The following is a 23,557-nucleotide window of genomic DNA, read 5'->3' on the forward strand; positions in this document are numbered from 1 at the left end:
GAGGGTTAAAACTACTGCTCTACTGGCAGAAGTCTTTACCATCAACTGATGGTGCCTGGTTGGCTAAGTGGCACATACATTCCACAAGCCCTTTGATGTTCTGAGGACTACCTTGGCCCCCGACTCCCTTCTTGGTGCTAGGGAGGTAAATAGCAGAGCTGTTTACCACCAGTACTGTTCAAAAGAAATATAATGCAAAACCCATAAGTAATTTTACATTTTCTAATTACCTTACTGTTGAAAAAGTAAGTTAAATTTCAAGTTATATTTTATTTAACCCAATATACACAAAATATTATCATCACAGTGTGTAATACACATAAATGTAATTAACAAGACACTTTAAATTTTTGTTTTTGATTTTTGGTATTAAGTCTTGGAAACCTGGTGTGTATTTTATCCTTATGGCACATTTCAATACAGACCGGTCAGATTGTAAGTGCTTTGTAGCCACATGTGCCATTAGGCTACTGGGTTGGGCAGCCCCACTTGAGAGAATTTCTCTGGCCCTGTTCTCTCAAGGTCTCCAATTCAAATAGAAATTATAGCAGGATGCCCAGCAGAGACCTTCTCTCATTGAATTTTTGTGACCTTCTAGGTACGAATCAATCTTATTACCCCGTACATCATCTGTTAAATCTGCAATAATCAATCTCTGGTCTCCCAAGTACTCATTGCCTCTTTAAGAAGAGATGAGCCTTAGGGATGTTTCCAGGAACCTTGCTTTGTCAGGGAGATAGAAGGCTAGACACCTTCTTTATATCTCTTCCTTTCATCCTGTTTGTTTTTAAGAAGCAAAATCTCTTGAAGAAGCAACTTGACGATATGAACCAGGAAATATTAAAAAATCCATTTCGTTTGACCAAGTAGTTTTCTAAGAAAACAGTCTTAAATGTGAAGAAATTTTCATGCCTAGAGATGCTTATCAGGACCTTATTTATTATGAAATAATTGGAAACAACCCAAATGTTCATGTTAGTGCAGCAGTTACGGAGGCTGAGCCCAGTCTGAAGAGTGGGAAATCATGCCATCAGTTAAAATAATATCAGAGAGTTATCATACAGAGGACTTCTTAGGTTGAAATGGAAAGACTGAGAATCAAAATTGTTTATGCAGAATTACAAGTATGTAAAAAATATCTCAACACAAGAAAATGATGGAAAGAAAATACACCAGGGAGTTTAAAGTGACACAGTTATCTTTTGGTGGGATGATGATGGGCAATTTTCCCCGACTTTTCTGTGTGTTTTTTAAAAAAATGCAGTATCTATTCCTTCACAATAAAATACGCTTTATTATAATAAGTAAACAATGCTAAGGACAAAGAAACTTGAAAAAGCAATTAAAAAGTTTCTGCTGTTGCATGCGGCTAGAAAATCATTTGGCTGTGCCTATAGGCTCTTGGAGGAAGAGGGAAGAAAAGAGGAGGATTGTGGGTGTAAAGGCTCCTCTCTCGCCTGCCAGGGGCAGATTTGCATTTTGCACACTGATGCATCATTTCTGACAATTTGGAAAGTCTTTTCCTAGAGCCTTGGACTGCTGCTGATTCTTAAACAAAAAGCTGGTTTGTGAGGCGGACCCTTCTTCAGTGGTGTTGGCACAACAAACTCTTTCTTCAGCCTGGGGCTGCAAAATGGACGCATTCAATGCCCTCAGGAAGGGGCTGGACCAGGAGGCTGCTCTTGCTCTAAGTGTAAAATTAAGTGTCTGAGAAGCACAACTATTCTCAGATCCCCTGGGCATCAGAATCCTGTCTCAGGGCACCAAGTTTGAAACCCTGAGGACTTTCAGAGTGTACAGATTCCAAAAGGGGGTCGCATAACTTTTGTTCATTGCAAAATAACCTCAGAGAGGGAGCCCAGTGGAGGCACCTTAGGAAAGAGGTGTTAATGTAACCATTTCACAGATGGTAAAACTGAGAATCAGAGAAGTAGAAAAAGTCACCAAAAGGGTGAGGGGCACCAGTGGGGTTCAAAGTTGGATCTGTCTGGTTCCAAAACTCATGCACTTTCCATTGTGTGGCACTGCCTGACTCTTCTCTGCCTCCCACTTTGGGGTTAAGAATGCCCCAGAAGAAGAAAACTAGGTTGGTGAACTGGCTCCCAATTTTGACCTACCTACCTCCTATGGCCAAACCACATAGCCCATCCCACATAGACCCATTGGTAATGTGTAATCCCAAAGTCAAGAGGAAGTTTAACCCAAGAGGAGTTCTTACAGAAGGAGTATGTTTACCCTTGGAGAGGGGATGGGCAGTCCAATTGGAAAGGGTTATTTAGCATGCAAGCAACTGCTTCTCCTTCCAAGATGAGCAACCCATCCCAAGACCAGGATGGCTCATGTGTCATCCTGTCCTGACAAGGACTGACAAAGGGTCCTGTGTATTCGGCAGGTGACGGGGGTGGTCTTCCTTCAGGCAAGCACAAGACTAATGATGCTTTCAGCGGAAGATGGAGGAATAACTCAGGCAAGCTGCAGGCATGCGGGCTGTCAGCGTGATTCACGGAGTAATTATGGAATAATACAGTGTAAACTATTAGGAGATAATAACAATAAGTCAGGATAGACTCATCGCTTTGAAAACGTGGTGCTGAGGAGCCTGCCAGTTACTTGCTAGTTCCCAAAGTCTGTAAACCAGTGTGATGTGAGCCAAGCCTGGCAGCTGGATTCAAAGGAGATAGGTCTATTATCCCTTTTTACATTAAACTGTGAGAACCCAGTGATGGGAAAATATTAAGGCAAGCAGTTAGGCCAATACAGCACTAGCATCCAGGTAAAATGATAATTGTCAGGCACCTAAAACCCCCAGAAATGAGATGCACTCAGTCCACTCAAAGCTGAAAATAAACCCAGAGCATAATGATGGACATGCCTTATTCTAACAGAAAGGAAATAAAAACTATGGTAATAATAAAAGCCAGAATTTCTGGAGTACCTACCATGTGTTGGGTCATTTATACATGTTCCATTCAAGCTAATTCTTATAAAACAGCAGGTGGGAAAACTTAGTGCCCTCCTGTGTTGAAGAATCTGTGGTTTATATAAGCTAAGCAGCACAGGTAAGCTAAAGTTAATTAACAGAGACTAGTAAGTGTGGAAGATGAGTTTCAAACCCAAATGTGATGAGCTTAAAAGTCTAGGCATTTCCTAGCACTCAGGCTGAATTTTGTTTAAATGTGGTCTACATATCTGTAAGAGTGGTTGACATGCAGGAGAACCTGTGCTTCTGAGGGGTTCCAATGAAAAAATGGTGTTTCACAGTGACTGCCACCAGGCTCACCAAGGGAGTAGCAGAAGCAGGTCCAAGCAAAAGGGATATGATAGCTGAGATGTTACAACTATAGGCACCAATATGAGGGTGCCCAAGGTCAAGAACCAACACTGAAGAAGCAGCTGCCATTTAGGACTTAGGACTAAGAAAGAAAGACTCAGTCCCTGTTCCCAAGTTCAGCATTCCTGCTCCCAGCCCAGACACACAAGGGCTACCCAGAAATAATAGATTCACAGAAGGGAGGGGGACTAAGTCACAGACTCTCCTTTGATTAGAGGTGACATTTGAGTGATGTCATCATTCAGGGATGATTAGCAATTTGCTTGGAAGATAATAGGAACAGTGTAGAGGGAGAAGCCTTAGCCAAGGTACAGAGGCACAGGAGGACCTGGAGTCCTGGGACCTGTGAATGTCATCAGCATGTGGGGCAGAGAAGAACAGGCAGGCCTGGGGAGAGACACGGAGCCACCACAGGCTGTGGGCAGATTGTAATAAGCCAGGCAAGCCACATATGCAGTGTGAACTGTCTAGGAGCAACGGGGGCAGGGCAGACCAGGCACGATTGCGAGGGGAGAAAGACACTTGGGGCCTAAAAGGAGTTGGCAGGAAGGTAGCAAGACCCAGGGACAGGATCTGGAATCCAGGCTGCAGGGGACTGGCAGACTGTAAGCACAGGAAGCTGGGGGGAAGAACAAAGAGGAAAGCTGCCTGTAAAGCCAGAGGCAGAAGGCTGGGCTGAGCCTCACAGGGGACATGGAGCAGGGTGAGAGTACAGGGGTTCCCTGCTGGATAGCAGCTGTGTGGGCCTGGGATTTCCATGTCTTAGGCATGGCGAAGCCCCAGTCAACAATTTCTTTTCCAGGGGCTGCCCATGGCTCTCCTACTATTAATGCACCCAAACCTCAGCATTAGTCTCCATGCTGACATTGTCTTCCTCTGTCCTAGTCACTCATCACTCCTGGCATAGGGTGCCACTCTGTGGGGGTGCAGGAGAGGGGCAGGGGCAGGAGAGGTCAGGGAGAGTCCCTGGGCTCAGCCTCCCAGGTCTGCTGCATGCTTCCCTCACCCCAAGCTCTCTGAATTATTTAAAGTGGAAAAAAAAAAAAGAAAATATATTCTATTGTCATGCATAACTAAAAAGGAAACATAAAAGAAGAGGGGTTTATAACCACAGTGTCCCTAGTGTCTATAGGTTAGTCATTGGTTCTGCACACAGGGCCAAGCCATATTGGAACTTGAAGCAAAGGAAAGTTACTAAGATTGATGCTGTCTTTATTTAAAATCTGAATCTTTTGATCATCATGGATTTTCTTTTTCTGACATAGTTTTGATTTTCTTTTGTTACAAAGTGCTGCATTAAAATATTATTTATCTTGGTTTCTGACATGTTGGGAACCCTTTCAATTTTATACCTGAGACAAGTGCCTCTTGCTTGTCCTAGTCCTGGGGGAGAGGATTGAAAGAGGTGAGAGCCTACTGTGTGCCAGGTGATGTGCAGAGCTCCCTGTTGGTTGAGGGGGTTGATCCTCCCAACAGCTGTGCAGGAGTCTCAGTGACCAGTCCTACAGACGAGGACAAAGAAGCCCAGAGAGGATGTGGTGCCCAAGGTTCTTGTGTCTGGCAGGTGATTTCCAAGCTTCCTTCAGAAAGCACTCTCTTTTTAGCTCTGGTTCCTGCACTTGCTGTTTGGAGTCTAGCTGATTCTGTAAAGCCAGATCCAGTTGATGGTGACAAAACCTGTCAGACAGAAGGTAACAAGACTCTGTTGACTGATAGAGAAAGAAGAGGGACAGTCAGATTTGTCAGTGTGCTTATGGCCCAGAGGAGCCAGGAAGGCTCTGAATCTACACAGATGGCCTTGGTTCTTGAGACAGAAGTATTCCTAGAGAGAAGAGTGATACAGCAGGTGGTCTGGGCAGGGTGGAAATACCTCCTGAGAATTCCCAACTCCTTCTTCTACCTTGGGCTCCTGGCTGTGTGCTCCTGAAGGGACCTGCCCCGTCATGGAGTGTTATGGAAGATAAGTGGCCCCAGGGTATCTGTGGGACCTGACTCAGTTTCCACCATCCTGGAGCACATGCCATTCCCGTGAGGTAGCACAGAGAGAACCAAAAGGTGCTTGGACTCTGTGGTCTAACAGACCTAGGTTTAAATCCCAGCTGTACCACTTAATAGAATAATAATGGCTACCAATTACTGAGTCCTGCCTAGGTCACTTTATATATATCAGTCCCTTGATCCTCATCACAATCCTACATTCTGCAGGTTAGAAACTGAGGATCTGTGGAGTGCTGTTGCACAATGACATGCAATAGTTAATGGCAGAATTCAGATTGTAACCCTGAGAGGTCTGGCTCCAGAGTCCTTGCTATGCATGCCTCCTCCCAATCAAGTGAACTCAGGCAGCTCACTGTACTTTCTGAGTCTCAATTTTCTCAACCAGTTAAAAGGGCTAGGAATGCTTTTAGCATTCTTGTGAAATGAGATAATTCATATAGCAAAATTTTTTAGATATATTCTGTTCCTGACACTGTACAAGGCAAAGACAATGGAGATGTTTCTTCTGAGATGTTCTGGAAGGGCAAAGAGGCCCTTCCACTGGGACCAATGGAGTAGTGGGTGAGATGAGAGACTACAGCATTCTGTGGTAAGTGTGTGGAAGAAGTTGGAGCCTAGATGACAAGGAGGGAGGGTATAAGCAGGACAATCCAGGGTGGGTGGCTTCCTAGAAGTGGTGATGTTCACTCTGGGTTATAAAGAAATGAGGGGAAGGAAATTCTTGGCAGACAGAGCAGCATGCAAGTCACAGAGGTAAGAAAGAATGAAGAACATGAAAATGAGCACAAACCTGCAAGATCTTGGGGTTCATGTTCCATAGACTGGAGTTTCAATCCTACAGAACTGGGGTCAGAAACGTTTTTCTGTAAGTATTTTGATGTTGTGGTTCATATTATCTATTCAACCCTCTGCTGTCTCACAGTAAAAGGGACCCTATGTAAAAGTGACCCAGAGGTTCCAAGATGGTGGACTAAAGGGTGGCTGCATTTCATGTTGCTCCAGGACTCAGGATTCAAAAGAGGAGATATTGAGAGACTTGGGACCAACTCAAAGCAGCCGGGTGAGTCTCTCCTGTTGGGGAGGCATCCCGGATGGGGCGGTAGTACCGGAACGCAGGGAACTTTGTGAAGTAGAGCTGCCGGTGAGACGCCCCTCCCCCCGCTGGAGCAGTGAACTCGGACAACTGGGAGAGTCGTAGAGGAGGCTGCTCAGCACAGCGCTGGGACTCGGAGCAACCACTGGGGCTCCGGGCGGTTGCCCAGAGGAGGAGCAGCGAGGAGAGCTGTGTGGACTCAGAACACCGGGGCCTGCCCTGAGGAGGAGGAGGAGGAACGTGGCCGCGTGGACTCGGAGTGACTGCACCAGAGTTACAGGCGGTTGCCAGAGGAGGAGCGGCGCTGCGAGCTGTTTGGACTCAGACCGTTTCTGAACACCGGGGCCTGCCCTGAGGAGGAGGAGGAGGAGCGCAGCCGCTTGGATTCAGAGTGGCTATACCAGAGCTACAGGCAGTTGCCAGAGGAGGAGCTGCGTGGCGAGTTGTTTGGACTCAGACCACTTCTGAACACCAGGGCCTGCCCTGAGGAGTAGGAGGAGAAGGAGGAGGAGCGCGGCGAGTCGTTTGGACTTGCAGTGACTGCATTAGAGCTCCAGGCGGCTGCTCAGAGGAGGAGGCGATTGGTGAGTTGTTTGGACTTAAAGCGACCGCTCCTGAACACAGGGAGGCTGCCTGGAGGAGGAGCGTGGTGGGTCACTTGGTCTCGAGTGGCCGCACCAGGGCGGCTGCCCAGAGGAGGCGTGCAGCGGGTCACGTGGATTCAGAGCCACTCAGAGCGACCGCTCCTGAACATCAGGGAGGTTACCTGGAGGAGGAGGAGGAACAGGGTGGGTCACTTCCACTCGGAGTGATTGCCCAGGGCTACAGGCAGTTGGTGGGAGGAGGAGGCACGCAGTGAGTTGCTTGGACTCCTAGTGACCGCACTGGAATACGGGGAGGCTGTCTGGAGGAAGAGGCGTGTGGCGGGTCTCTGGGACTCAGAGCGATTGTATGGGGCCCCAGGTGGCTGTTCAGAGGAGGGGCCGCATAGCCAGGCGATTAGGTGCAGAGCAGGGTCCCAGGATCTAGGAGGCTTCTTGGTGAAAGAGCCGCACAGAGACACGCTCAGGGCGGAGTGAAGGTTCCAGGACTGCAGGCAGATTCTCTGAGGAGGGGCAGCCTAAGGAGATTCATCTGCAAAGGGTGAGGCTCCCAGGCCCAGGAGGTAGGGCTGGGCCCCTGGGAACTTTGCAGAGGAAGGCAGCACAGCCCAGGTGGTAGCTGTAAATTGAGGGGAACCTCTAGGAGGAGAACTGACCAGCGAGATTTCCCCACCACGTGAGTCTTCCCTGCCGGGTGAGGTTTCCCCAAAAGGACGATAAAATCAGAGACACAGGTCCAAACAGGCCTTGCCTCAGCCTGCAGCCTAGTTCCCCTTTGGATGACCATTGGTCAACAAGTGGAGGCACCTCTGTCCACTAGCAGGGAATATACCCCACCTGAAGGCCACCACTCCTAGAGAGGCAGCTTCCTTGTGGAGCACTGCATTATCAACTTCCTCCAAGACTTCAGCCTACTGAAGGCTAAGAGGGGATATATATAGAAATCTTCAAGGACATTGTAAGTCAATAGAGGAAATCTGCAACATCTCAGCGGTCCACTGATACCTGAATAGGAGAAAACAAGGAAAGAAAATGCCGAAAACAAATCTAGATGTTACATCAATAAAACCCAATGACAGCATGGCAGAAGAAATGACAGAAAAGGAGTTCAGAATGTACATAATTAAAATGATCAGAGAAGCAAACGATGAGATGAAAGAGCAAATGCACGCACTGAATGATGAGATGAAAGAGCAAATGCAGGCATTGAATGATCGCACCAATCGACAGTTAAAAGAGCAAATACAGGAAGCAAATGATCATTTCAATAAAGAGTTAGAGATATTGAAAAAAAAACCAAACAGAAATCCTTGAAATGAAGGGAACAATAAACCAAATTAAGAACTCCATAGAAAGCATATCAGTCGGATAGAACACCTGGAGCACAGAACCTCAGACATTGAAGACAAAATATTTAACCTTGAAAACAAAGTTGAACAAACAGAGAAGATGGTAAGAAATCATGAACAGAATCTCCAAGAACTATGGGATATCATGAAAAGGCCAAATTTAAGAATTATTGGGATTGAGGAAGGCCTAGCGAAACAAACCAAAGGAATGAACAATCTATTCAATGAAATAATATCAGAAAATTTCCCAAATCTGAGGAATGAAATGGAAAATCAAGTTCAAGAGGCTTTATAGGACTCCAAATACACAAAATTACAACAGATCCACACCAAGGCACATTATAATGAAAATACCTAACATACAAAATAAAGACAGAATTTTAAAGGCTGTGAGAGAAAACAACCAAATTACATTCAGGGGGAAACCAATACAGATATCAGCAGATTTTTCAATCCAGACCCTAAAAGCTAGAAGGGCCTGGAACAACATTTTTCAAGCCCTGAAAGAAAATGGATGCCAACCAAGAATCTTATACCCAGCAAAACTTACCTTCAAATTTGACAATGAAATAAAATCCTTCCATGATAAACAAAAGCTAAAAGAATTTACAAAAAGAAAGATGAAAAACAAAGAAGCAAATCAGCAAAGGGAGGAATTATCCTAAAGGAATTGTCAAATAAAGGAGGATCCAAGTAGTGTCAAATAAATAAATAAATAAAATTTAAAAAATGAACCATATGACTGGGAAACCAAATCATATCTCAATAATAACCCTGAATGTTAATGGCCTGAATTCATCAATCAAAAGACATAGACTGGCAGATTGGATTAAAAAGAAGGATCCGACAATATGTTGCCTGCAAGAGACTCACCTCATAGAAAAAGATACCCATAGACTAAAGGTGAAAGGATGGGGAAAAACATACCATGCACATGGACTCAGCAAAAAAGCTGGAGTATCCATCCTCATTTCAGATAATGTGGACTTCAAGCCAAAGTCAGTCAGAAGGGATAAAGAAGGTCATTTCATACTGCTTAAGGGAAGCATAAATCAACAAGATATAACAATCATAAACATCTATGCCCCAAACAGTGTCTCATCCATATATGTCAAACAAATCCTTCTCAATTTCAGAAACCAAATAGACCACAACACAATAATACTAGGTGATTTTAACACGCTTCTCTCACCACTGGACAGATCTTCCAGATAAAAATTGAACAAAGAAACCATAGATCTCAATAACACAATCAATAATTTAGACTTAACAGACATTTATCCAACCAAGAGCGAATACACTTTCTTCTCAGCAGCACATGGATCCTTCTCTAAAATAAATCATATATTATACCACAAAGCTAATGTTAGCAAATACAAGAAGATAGAGACACTACCTTGTATTCTATCAGATCATAATGGACTGAAGTTAGAAATAAATGAAAGAGTAAAACACAGAAACTATTCCAACATCTGGAGATTAAACAATATGCTATTATATGATGAATGGATAACAGAAGATATTAGGAAGGAAATTAAAAAATTCTTAGAGGTAAATGAGAACAAAGAAACATCATATCAAAATCTCTGGGACACTATGAAAGCAGTACTTAGAGCGAAATTTATTTCATGGAGTGCATTTAATAAAAGAAGTAAAACTCAACAAATAAACAACCTAACACTACAGCTCAAAGCCCTAGAAAAAGAAGAACAGACCAGCACCAAAAGTAGTAGAAGACAGGAAATAGTTAAACTCAGAGCTGAAATCAATGAAATTGAAACAAAAGAAACAATACAAAAAATTGACAAAATAAATAGTTGCTTCTTTGAAAAAATAAACAAAATTGATAAACCTTTAGCCACACTAACAAAGAGAAGACGAGAGAAAACCCAAATCACTAAAATTCGGAATGAACAAGGAAATATTACAACAGACAGTATTGAAATACAAAACATAATTAGAAGCTATTTTGAAAATCTATACTCCAACAAAATAGAAAATTTTGAAGACATCAACAGGTTTCTAGAGACATATGAATTGCCTAAACTGAACGAGGAGGACATACACAATTTAAATAGACCAATTTCAAGTACTGAAATAGAAGAAGTCATCAAAAGCCTACCAACAAAGAAAAGTCCGGGACCAGATGGGTTCTCAGCCTAGTTCTACAAAACCTTTAAAGAAGAGCTCATTCCAATACTTCTCAAAGTATTCCATAAAATAGAAGAGGAGGGAACTCTCCCAAACTCATGAAGCTAATATCACACTGATACCTAAACCAGACAGAGACTCATCAAGGAAAGAAAATTTCAGACCAATATCCTTAATGAACATCGACGCAAAAATTCTCAACAAAATTTTAGCAAATTGCATACAAAAACATATTAAAAAGATAGTGCACCATGATCAAGTGGGTTTCATCCCAGGGTTGCAAGGTTGGTTCAATATCAGGAAATCAATAAATGTAATTCACCATATCAATAGACTTAAAGTGAAGAATCACATGATTATTTCAATAGATGCAGAAAAAGCATTTGATAAAATACAGCACCCCTTCATGCTCAAAACCCTAGAAAAAATAGGGATAGTGGGAACATTCCTTAACATTGTAAAGGCCATTTATGCTAAGCCCATGGCTAATATCATTCTAAATGTTGAAAAACTGAAAGCATTCCTCCTAAAAACTGGAACAAGGCAGGGATGCCCTCTTTCTCCACTTCTATTCAACATCGTTCTTGAGACTCTAGCCAGAGCAATTAGACAAACCAAAGAAATTAAAGGGATATGAATTGGAAAAGAAGAACTCAAACTACCCCTGTACACTGATGACATGATTATATATTTAGAGGAACCTGGAAATTCCACCAGAAAACTCTTAGAACTCATAAGTGAATTCAGTAAAGTAGCAATACAAGATCAATGCTCAAAAATCCAATGCATTTTTATACATAAGTGATGAATCTTCAGAAAGAGAAATTACGAAAACTACCCCATTCACAATAGCCTTGAAAAAAATAAAATACTTGAGAATCAATCTCACAAAAGAGGTGAAAGACCTCTACAATGAGAACTACAGAACACTAAAGAAAGAAATTAAAGAACACCTTAGAAGATGGAAAGATCTTCCATGTTCTTGGATAGGAAGAATTAATATTGTCAAAATGGCCATACTACCTAAAGTGCTATACAGATTCAATGCAATTCCAATGAAAATCCCAATGACGTACCTTACAGAAATAGAGCAAGCAATTATGAAATTCATCTGGAAGAATAAGAAACCAAGAATAGCTAAAGCAATCCTTAGCAGGAAGAGTGAAACAGGGGGTATCGCAATACCAGATCTTCAACTCTACTACAAAGCAATAGTAACAAAAACGGCATGGTATTGGTACCAAAATAGAAAGGTAGATCAATGGTACAGAATAGAGGACATGGACACAAACCCAAATAAATACAATTTTCTCATACTAGACAAAGGTGCCAAAAATATGCAATGGAGAAAAGATAGCCTCTTCAACAAATGGTGCTGGGAAAACTGGAAATCCATATGCAACAGAATGAAACTAAACCCATATCTCTCACCATGCATGAAACTAAACTCAAAATGGATTAAGGACCTCAGAATCAGACCAGAGACCCTGCAGATTATAGAAGAAAAAGTAGGTCCAGATCTTCAACATGTCGGCTTAGGACCAGACTTCCTTAACAGGACTCCCATAGCACAAGAAATAAAAGCTAGAATCAACCACTGGGATAGATTCAAACTAAAAAGCTTTCTCTCAGCAAAGGAAACTATCAGCAATGCGAAGAAAGAGCCTACAGAGTGGGAGAATATCTTTGCCAATCACTTCAGATAGAGCACTAATCTCCAGAATCTATAAAGAACTCAAAAAACTCTACTCCAAAAATACAAATAATCCAATCGACAAATGGGCTAAGGAAATGAATAGACACTTCACAGAAGAAGATCTAGAAGCAATCAACAAACATATGGAAAAATGTTCAACATCTCTAGTAATAAGAGAAATGCAAATCAAAACCACCCTAAGATTCCATCTCACCCCAATTAGAATGGCGATTATCAAGAATACGAGCAACAACAGGTGTTGGCGAGGATGTGGGGAGAAAGGTACACTCATACATTGCTGGTGGGGCTGCAAATTAGTGCAGCCACTCTGGAAAGCAGTGTGGAGATTCCTTAGAAAACTTGGAATGGAACCACCATTTGACCCAGCTATCCCACTCCTTGGCCTATACCCAAAGGACTTAAAATCAGCATACTACAGAGATACAGCCACATCAATGTTCATAGCTGCTCAATTCACAATAGCCAGATTGTGGAACCAACCTAGATGTCCTTCAATTGATGAATGGATAAAGAAACTGTGATATATATATATATATATATATATATATATATATATATATATACACACACAATGGAATATTACTCAGCCATAAAGAATGATAAAATTATGGCATTTGCAGGCAAATGGATGAAATTGGAGAATATCATGCTAAGTGAGATAAGCCAATCTCAAAAAGCCAAAGAACGAATGATATCGCTAATAAGTGGATGATGACACATAATGGGGGGAGGGAAGGTTAGTTTTAGGGTTAGAGTTAGGGTTAGCGAGGGGGTAAAGTATGGAGGAAGGAAGGACTGTATAGAGGGAAAAGAGGGGTGGAAGGGGTGGGGGGAAGGGAAAAAATAACAGAATGAATCAAACAACATTACTCTATGTAAATTTTTGATTACACTAATGGTATGCCTGTACGCCATGTAGAAACAGATAAGCAACATGTATCCCATTTGTTTACAATAAAAAAATACATTATAAAAATAAATAAATAAATAAAATATTATAAAAGCCTAAAAAAAAAAAAGTGACCCATATGTAAATGAATGGGCATGGCTGTGTTTCAGTAAAACCTTATTCACAAAGACAGATGTAGCTGTATTTGGCCCATGGGCCATACTTTGCTGAGCCCTGTTATGTCCTTGGAAAAGTTACTCAGTGGGTCCAATTTATTTCTTAAGAAGCCATTTGGACTTCTATGCAAATTGGATTAGAGAGGGTAGTGTGCAGAAAGGACCCACCATAGGCTGGCTCTCAGAAAACTGGGGCCCCTTCACTCCTCATGCCAGGTACGGGTAGAAGTAGGGTAGAGTTGTCTTTGTGGGGCTGACTCTTCTTTCTGACCTTATGCAAACCCAAGGCTGTGATGACTTCCCAGCTCCCAACATCTCAGGAAGGCAGGAACTGTACCTCTTTGACATCTTTTTAGCTGTTGTGGTGACACTTGGATGGGGATCTGCTATTTTGCTGTAGGTCATTTGTTAGCAAAATCCTCCCCTCCATCCTGCCACCTCCCACACATCCCTGCATTCCATATCTTTGATTCATTAACTCCAACTGCTGGAATTGCAGGTAGCACTCAGGGTTGCATTTTAAGCAGGCAAGGATGACTGCTTTAAAAAGTGGCCCCTCTAAAAAGGTTAACATTATAAATGCATCTTAAATGCCTAATACATAACCAAATGCCACAAATATAGAAATGTCAGCAGCCTCAAAACTCAGAGAGCAAGTAAAACACAGGTCACCTTTGCTCTCTGTGTGCTGTATTTGACGAAAGTCTACACTGCTAAGTCAGGCTGCCAATTGCTAGAGAAATACCTTTAGCTCCCTGGGAACCAGTGGACTGTGCATGGAAGCTGCCATAGACCAAGAAGAGAAAGACACCCCAGAGAATGGGGGAGACCAAGTCAGGGCTAGTCTTTTAACCTGCCAAAGTGTTGGTTTCTTCCAATGTAAAGTGGGAATGTTAATTATTCTTGCCTCACTCATCTCACTTGGAAGGCCCAGTTTTTAATTAACTCCAAGTCCACCATAAATGTTGAATACTTTTTTTTCCCCTAGTATTTAGGCCAGTGTAAGTGCTTTATAAATGCTCATTGAATGACTATCTGGTATCTTTCCTCCCCTCTTTCCCTGGGGCTTAAGTTTGGCAAACATTAATTTACCTTCCTCAGGCATGCCTGGGTTTCTTGGGACATGAAGTCAGAGAGAAACATTTCTAGAATTTGAAGGAATAAATGTCTAACAGGGGAATTTCAAATGTATCAATGATTTTAGGGAGGGAGGCATTCCTGATCCTCAGATTAGACCATAGAGGGGTTATGGCCACACCAGCTGTTTTGTACATGTGAGAACCAATGTATGCTGGGGTGGGGATGAGAGTTAGTGCCTGTGTGAATGAATGAGTACATACATGTGTGTTTGAAAGAAGAAGCCCAGACCAGGACTAGGTGAGGCACTTGAGGAACCCAGGGAATGTCAATGAAAGATGCAGCCACTCTCCAGGGCCTCGAGTACTTGCATGACCCTGAGACTCCCTGCTTCCTTGAATGTTGTGTCCTAAGTGCTGCATACCCTATACCCTCATCTTGGTCTTGGTATAGTCAGGTGTGTATAGGGAAGGGGTAGGGTTTAAAATGCAGTTCATAGGGAAGAGCCGATACCCTTGTCCCAAAGTGCTTTCCAAAAAAGAGGATGGATTTTCTTAAATTTCAGACTAGTTAAGTCCATCCCAATCCAGCAGTAATCAATGTCAGAGTGCATCAGAATCCCCTGGGAGAACTTATTCAAGTAAACCTCCAGATTTCCCAATCCCACCCCAAGATTGTGATTTAGTAGTCAGGGATGGGGACATGGAATCTGCATGTTCAATATGCATTCACTCTTCCCATTCTGAATAATTCTGATGAAGACTGTGCAGAGCCATGCATGGTGAAACTCTTATAATTAGGGTGACCATGTGATCCATCATCTGAACCAGGTCACTTTAGAGGGTGAAATGAATTTGTGATGGTTTAAATCAGGAATTGGTAAATGAAGCCAGTTTTGGTAAATAAAGTTTTATTGGTACACAGCTATGCTTATTTCTTTGCATAATATCTTGAGTTGCTTTTAAATTATAATGCCTGAGCTGAGTAGTTGTGATAGAGACCCTAAGTTCTGTAAAACATTAAATATTTATTATGTGGTTCTTTACAGAAACAGTTTGCCAACCCCTGGTTTGAATTATAATTCAGCAAATATTTACCCCTCACTTATTTCTCCTGTGAACAGAATATATATTTCTCTGTATCATTGATACTGGGATTAACAATGCCTCTTACCTTGGGTAATGGGATAGTGGGGGACATGACATGAGCTGGCATTGTGAGACTTGCTCTCTTGTTATTCTCTATTTCAATGATAAGAACATGTCCTAGCCAACCTGCCTGTTCAAGAAGAATGAAAGATGTAGAGCAGACCCAGATGCTACTCACTGTGTGGAGCCAAGCTCAGCAGAGCCCACCCAAGATCAGCCAATCCCAGCCTATGCAGAGACTTAAGAGCAATTAGAACTGACGGTTTTTAAGCCATTGCATTTTGGGGCGGGTCATTCAGTAGCATTACTGTGGTAAAAGTTCATTGATGCAGGGACGCTATTAATAAAAACTCAAAATTACAGTCATAATCTAGGTATCATTACCTTAATTATAATATCCTTCTTTCAGTTAAGATTTGACCAAACACATTTTGGGCAGTACCTAGATGCTTCGTTGCATTGTGGTTGTGGATGTGTAGGTGACAACCTCTAAAGAGAGATGCTTAGTGATCCTTGAGATAAACCAGAGTAGGCCCAGGGGTAGTTGGGGGTTAAGCTGAGGGTTTGCCCTGGCTGTTGATGCTCCTTTGCCAGGATGCTGGGTAAAGATCTCCCTTAGGTGGAAATCTCTTGAGATGAATGCTCCCTATCTACTCCTCAACAAATAAATAGCAAGAAAAATGCAATCAAAGGGAAGTAGCACCAAGAATGATTACATGGTAGTCACATATTTTGATTTGAACTTAATGTTGCTTAGCAAAAGAAAATGTACCATGAATACACAGAGATCAATTTGTGCCACCATCAAGTGGCAGGTGACATTAGCAGAAGATGGCCTTAACTCTTCTGAGAGCCTCAACACTCACTCACACAGTACGGAAGGACAAGAGTGCTCCCCTGGAGGTTTCCTGTGAGGAAGTTTAGCAAAACAGAAGGGCCTGCCCATGAAATTCTCACTTGGTGCTAGGGATTTAAATTGCAAATTGGCTCCTTGTGGAGAGGTGTGTTCTGTGGGTATGTGGCGCACTCAGGTCAGCACATTCATGCGGGCTTATGTGTGCTTGTTTTATAAGTGTGAAGCTCTTATGTATCTGTGTTTGTATGTGTTCACATGCATTTATATGAGTTTATGTGCATTAATATGTGAGTATGTTTCCCTGATAGTGTGTTAATCATCATTTCATCACTGTGAACAAAATACTGGACAAGAACAACTTAGAGAAGGAAAAATTAATTTTGGATCATGGTTTCAGAGGTTCAGTCCTGGTGGGCCAACTCCTTTGCTCTGGGTACAAGATGAGGCAGAACATCATGGCAGAAGGGCATGGTGGAAGGGGCTGCTCCATTCATGGTGACCAGGAAGCAGAGAGAGCAAGGGGATAGGGTCACGGAGAAGATGAATGAATGCTTTCAGGTCATGCTCCTAGTGATCCACCTCTCTCAGCTACTTCTGCCTACAGTTACCATCTAGTTAGTCCATTCCAACTAGTCTGAGCTGATTAGGTTACAGTTCTCACAATCCAAACATTTCATCTCTGAATATTTCTGCATTAACATGAGCCTTTGTAGGACACCTCATATCCAAATAGCCCCTCTTCTTGTCAGCTGCCCTCCTGATAGCCTGACTCTCCTGGAGGACTGAAATGACTCTCCTACTCTCCACTGACTGATTAAAACCATGTTAGAACCACGAGTGCTCGTTAATTTTCTGCCTAACCTGCCTAGGCCTGGAAGGTTGCAGCTCTTTTGGGGTTTTGCAGGACATGGAGGTGACTCTTCTTGACACAGCCCTGTCTGATCATGTCTGCATATCTGTGGATCACTTCTGGGTAAAGCTCAGATCTTCTTCCCAGAACCCCTCCATACTTCCTGTTAATTCCAGATGGAGCTGACTTTGGTCGTTTATAAGATATTACTCTATCACTCCAGTTTTGGGAGCCAGGAGAAACACAGGTGAGCTGGGCAGGGCAGGGCTGTGGGACTGAGTTGATGCTATTTAGAGGAACCAGAAGCTCATATATCCAACGCAAATTCTGGCCATATAGGTGAGCCAAAGTTAGCATCCAGCAGTGGCTCTAGGCAATAGGTCTGAAGGGAAAGGGGGAGCTTGAGACTGGCCAGGGACCAGGGATGAGTCATCCAAATCAGAACAGGAAAGGGGACAGGCATTTTGGACCATAGGGTGTGAGCATCTCCAAAGGACCCAAGTCTCAGGTGGGTCCAATCCAAATAGCTCAGGTTCAGGTGGGCCTGCTTACCGGTCCAGGGCCGGGCTCCTCATCCAGGAAACTTCCTCTAACAAAGTCCACTTATTCTTCAACCACATGGAGAAGCCCTGTTTCCTGTCTGATTCTTTTTTTTTTTCCAAATGAAACAATGTATTTAACATCTCTTATATGGACAATTTAGGATGGTCTTGGGGTTTGTTGTGTGACTCTGACCCTATGATTTGACTATGGATTTGAAGGGTCTTAATTGATGTTATGCTGAAGACAGATACATTATGAGTGGTTCTTAATGGAAGTTCTACCGACTTCTCAAGAACATTTTCCATTTTCGAAGGATATTTAATCTCCTTTGCACATTAGCTGCCCATGGTCCAAGCCACTGCCTTGACATTTTCCATGGACTGCCTCACCTTATTACTGATTTTTGCATGTCTCCAAATCTTTTCTCTCTTCCCACCCAACCCAGTTTGTGTATTTAACAAACTACTCAAGAATATGTTTATTCATGTCCAGTGAATAGATGGGGTACTCTTCGAGGACAGAGACTGTCACAGCTCTGTATTCACACAGGTATTTACACATTCGTGCTGAAATGTACTTGTTGAATGAATGGAAGTGAACTGGTAGTTGGGGGGACTCATGCCACTCTGTGTAGCAAGACCTGTTTCTGTTGAGCTGAAGACAATAGCTTTAATTAGCAAACCAAAAGAACATTTTCAAAGCAAAATTTAAAAAAATAAATAAAAAGCATGTTCCAATTTGTGAACCACAGGAACTCCTGACAACCAAAATATTTCTGGTCAGAGGTCTTGCTGGGCGACTGTCATGTACAGAGAAGGCTCATTTGTAATTAGTAAGTGTCCATTTGCATTCAAATGCAGCAAGGTGCTCAAGTTCTTTAAAAGAATGAGTTAATAAGAGTGGGCTAAACATGATCTGTAATGTTGGAGATTAGCAAATTTTTTTCTTGCTAACATTCTTTCATGCACACCTTCAACAGTATTTGTTGGTCTCTTCTCCGCTGCCAGGTACAATCTAGACACAGCACAAGTAAGTCCAGGTTCCCAGTCTGCACGTATATTTTGATCTAGTGAGAGTGATGGCCAATAAACAAGTGGATAAAAAATATGAATGGAAAATATGGAACGGAGAGTTAAAAAGAGTGATGTGCTTATGCCCTATCGGGTGGCTACTTTTGATTAAGTGATGAGATCTCAGGGAGAGGGAATACTGAACTGAAGGAAGAATTGGTACCAAGACCCTGAGGGGGAAAAGAGATAGACATCATCAGCAATGGACAAGGGGGCAGAGTGGCATAAGTGAAGCTGGAGAGGAAGGTAAAGTTTGAATCATGGTGGGTGTTGTAATCCCTAGGGAAGAGTTTTGATTTTGTCCTAAATACAGCAGTAGATTTAGGCAGGGACATGACATGATCAGATGTGTATCTTTAAAAATATCTCTCTAGCTCTTGCACGGGGACTGGGAAGGAAAGGGCCTAAGAATGGAAGCCAGAGACCAGTTAAGAAGCTATTCCAGTTATATGATGAGACATGATGGTGGCTTAGAGTAAGGTGTTAACAGCAGGGATGGAAACACAGAGACATCTATGCAGAGTCGCCAACACATTTTGGATGTACAATCAGTAGCCTTTGTTGATCTATTCTCTGGGGGATCAGGCAAAGAGTCAAAAAGAGGAATAAAGGGGAATTCCAAGATATTTGGTTTATGGCAGGGTGAGCAGTGGTGATATTTTCTGAGATAGAAGAGAATCAGGCAGTGGGGAATAATTTTGAGATTTTCTCAATATGTGTGAGAAAATGTGCCAGTATGCATACATGAGTTCATGTGTGCACATGCATGCACATGTTGGTGTGTGGTAGGCAGAGGAGTGTTTTGGAACCAAAAGTTTTGGTCTTGCCAAGTTTGAGATACCAGTTAGATGTCTATGCAGAGATGTCAAAGAGGCCATTGGATATTTGCAACTTGAGCTCTGAGAAGTGATTAAAGCTGGAAATATAGATCTGGGAATCATTTGCATATAGATTATCAAGGGTGAGGAATGTAGATAAAGCAGAGAAAGAGGCTCCAGACAGAGCCCTGTGGCACTCCAATATTTAGAGTTTCAGCAAAGAAGGAGGAACTTGCAAAGAGCTAGAAAGAGGGGTCAGTGAAGTGGAAGTGAACCCTGAAAGTGATCAGTTACCAAAGCCAAGAGAAGAAAGTGTTCCAGGAAAGAGGGGGTGAGCAGTGTTGACTTCTGCTGGGAAATCAGCAGTATGAGAACGGAAAAGTGGCTGTCGGAGAGTGCCACACCAGAGGCTTGGGCAGGAGGCCTGAGCAATGTCTGTGTGGTGATGGGTGTGCATGCATGACTAGAATGGGTTGAGAAGACAAGAAGGGGTGGAAACACAGACAGGTCTAGGCATCTTTTTTTAAAAGAAGTTTTGCTATGAAGGGAACAGCAAAAGGAAGCCATGGCTGAAGAATTAAATGGGATGTGCATACCACAGATAAAAGGAAGTGACACTAGGAGGAGGGAGAAATGGAAGGTGCATGGGAGGTAAAGTAGCTAGAGCAAACTCTTTGGGCTGGAAAGATGAATGGGATTCAGGTCACAAAAGGAGAAGCAGTTTCTGAAAGGAGTAGGGATGCTTCATCTGTAGAAACAAGAGGGAAGGCAGAGAAGAGGGTTTTGAACAAGCCACTTTTCAGTATGAAAGTCTTAGAGTGTCTATCTAATTCCTTTCAAGTATGTGATAAGGACTGTGACTATTTTCCATGAGTATGTGAATTTGGGGGGGCAAGGATGAATTTGAGCACAGAATAGAAGGTGTGAAACAGTCATTTTGAAGAATAGGCAAGTGAACATAAGAGTGTGGTAGGATTGCCAAGCAACACTGCATGCCCATTTGAGATTTCTGGCCATGAATTTAAAGTGAGACCAGTTATCATGTCCTTTGGTAAATTGGAGCAGGTAGAGAGTCATATTTAATTGTGCTCTGGGCTTGCTCTATGAAGTAAGAAGAGGCAGAAGTGGCAAAGGAACAAAAGATGTTTGGTAGAAAGTGACTGTAAGGACAACATATGCCATCAAAGAAAGAGGACTGGACCTGAGACCTGTAGGGCCCTTGAGTTTAGAAGCCTTGATGAGGTCACAGAATTGCTGGAGCACCAGCATGGGAGAGGAGAGGTTGGGAGCAGAAGTTGTCATCAGAGTGAACACTTGGCATCGAGCTTTTTAAATGTGATGCTGTTATTGGTGATGACAAGGTCAAAATTATGACCATGGAGCTACGTACCTGAAGTGGCAGGTGAAACATGGACTCTTAGAGGGAATTAAGTCAAGAAACCAAGGTTAGGGCATGGGATGGAACATCCAAGTTGATTTTGATGTCACTGAGTGATGGTAGAAGTTTTAGGACATCATGAGACAGGCAAATGGAGGTTTGACCCAGGTAGGGCTGGATAGTGGTACATGCATATGACACTGACTTCTAAGGGGTTCTGTGTGTGTGTGTGTGTGTGTGTGTGTGTGTGTGTGTGTGTTGTGTACCCTTAGGAAGCAGGGAGAGATAGATTATTAGGAGGCAGCAAATGAGAGCAAGGGGGACTGCTACCCCACTTCAATTCTGAACTATAGGTGAGTGACAGAAATGACTCTGTTTAAGAGGTGCTAGTGAAAGTGTTTGGCATGGGCTTCAGTGAAGGCAAGGAGGTGATGGGCACATTCAGGGAAAGCTGCTATTGTTAGGGAATTTACTTCCTATAGATCATGAGCTCCAGAGGTCATGACCAAAGGTGGGGAGGTTAGGTAACTGGGCGAGGTTAGGGCCCATATGGGGAAGTGAGGGATGAGATTCTACGATGGTGCTCACCAAGTAGACTTGGGCTTGGGTGGGGACCCTGGTGGGACAGAGGTGTGGGCCTGCTAGGATTGGACCCAGAGGTCTCTTGGGAGAATGTGGCTTTAAGCTGAATTCTTCTCTCCCCAGTTGCAAGGTGAAGGTTGAGGGTGGAGGGCTTAGATGGTACCTTGTGCCGGAGTGAATTATCATTACACCAGGTGTCCCCAGCCAGACCACTGAGGTCAGCAAGAGAAGCAGGCTGGGCTGGGACAGGCTGGGTAGGAATCTGCTTAATGCTTCTTAGTTTCTAATATGCAAACATACTTCTGGGGAGCCTGTCCTCATGCAGACTGATTGGATAGCTCAGGGTAGAGCCTGAGATGCTGTGGTTTCTGATGTGTTCCCAAGTGATGATCTTGCTGCAGGTCAATGGAACATACTTGGAGTAGGGAGGACCAGAGAATGCATGGTCTGCTAAAGGGCCCATCTGCTTCTCACCTGAGCCAGTTTTATCACATGATGGGGAGGGCTCACTATGGTCTCCTCTTCTGATTTGTAAAGAAAATCCAGGAATCTGGATATTCATGTAAAATTACCCATTTAAAAGTATTGATAAACAATTTAAAATGTTGTAAAATAATGTGCACACCAAACAAAACAGGCATGTGGGTCATTTACAGTCACCTTGGTTAGTGATTTTTGATGGAGGGAAATTGGGGCCAAATGGGGTCTAGGAGCGCTGGACAGGATGTCAGCTATTGTGGGCCATAGAATTGGCTCTGCTCTGGTGTTAGAAGTTAGCTGACACCCTACCAGGCTGTTTTCATTCCCACTTTATAAGAAAGTTATTCTTTTTTTTTTTTTTTTTTTTTTTGGTACTGAGGATTGAAACTAGGGGCAATTTATCACTGAGCTACACCCACTCCTTTTTATTTTTTACTGGGAGACAGGGACAGGGTTTCACTAAGTTGCTTACAGCCTTGCTATATTGCTGAAGCTGACCTCGAACTTGCCACCCTCCTGCCTCAGCCTCCCAAGTTGGGATTATAGGTGTGAGCCACCATGCCTGGCAGAAAGTTATTCTTTCTGCTTCCCACAACTGGAAGACTCTCCGTCTCCTCCCCACTCCATCTATCCTGCTGACTTTTCAAGTGGTTTAGGTGGCAAAGTGCCTGGGAGTCTCAGTTTTCTTTGTGAAATACCTTGAAATATTGACATATTTAATTCCATCACTCATACCAGGAACGATTTTTCTAGCAGGAAATATGGCCATATTACATGTACACAGGTTGCTGCAACTCAGAAAGAATAATCACACATAAAATATTTTGAAGAAAACACATCCCTGGCTTTCCATTAGCGTTTATTTCCACTTGCTTCTCTCTCTGTGTCACCTGCAGTATTCACCAGCAGACAAGTGGTAGCAGGACCCAATGTTTAAGAACAATTTATGAAAAAAAAATCCTCAATAGAGGGAAAATTCTCTCCATTAAGCTAATGTGTTCTGGGAATTGAAACTTCTATGATTCTAATTTAGTGATAAAAATGCTCCCTGCACCTTTTGAAGTGCTGGGGTTCTAAGAAATATTGAGGTGAAGATTTTCCAAATCTCCCCTTCAGAGGTGGGTGTAGACCCACCTTTCTCTTGAGTCTTCTTGGGTTGTGCCTGTTCCTCATGGTCACCCTCATGGCTGTGTCTCTTTCAAAACATACAATGAATTCCTAGTTACATGCTGTTTTAGATCAGTGTTGCAGTGATCTGCCTTGCTACCAACTGTAAACTTGTGCACGCTGGGGCTCTATCTTGCCTCCCTAATGAGCCAGCAAAGAGCAAAGATCAACCTCAAGGAGTACTTAATCTGGAACTCCTCTGTGCATCTGAGGACCTTGGCTACTCCTAACCTATGAGTCACAGAAAACTCAACAATTTGAATGCATTATAGCCTCTCTCTG

This window comes from Sciurus vulgaris (assembly GCF_902686455.1).
Source record: "Sciurus vulgaris genome assembly, chromosome: 3".
NCBI lineage: Eukaryota > Metazoa > Chordata > Mammalia > Rodentia > Sciuridae > Sciurus > Sciurus vulgaris.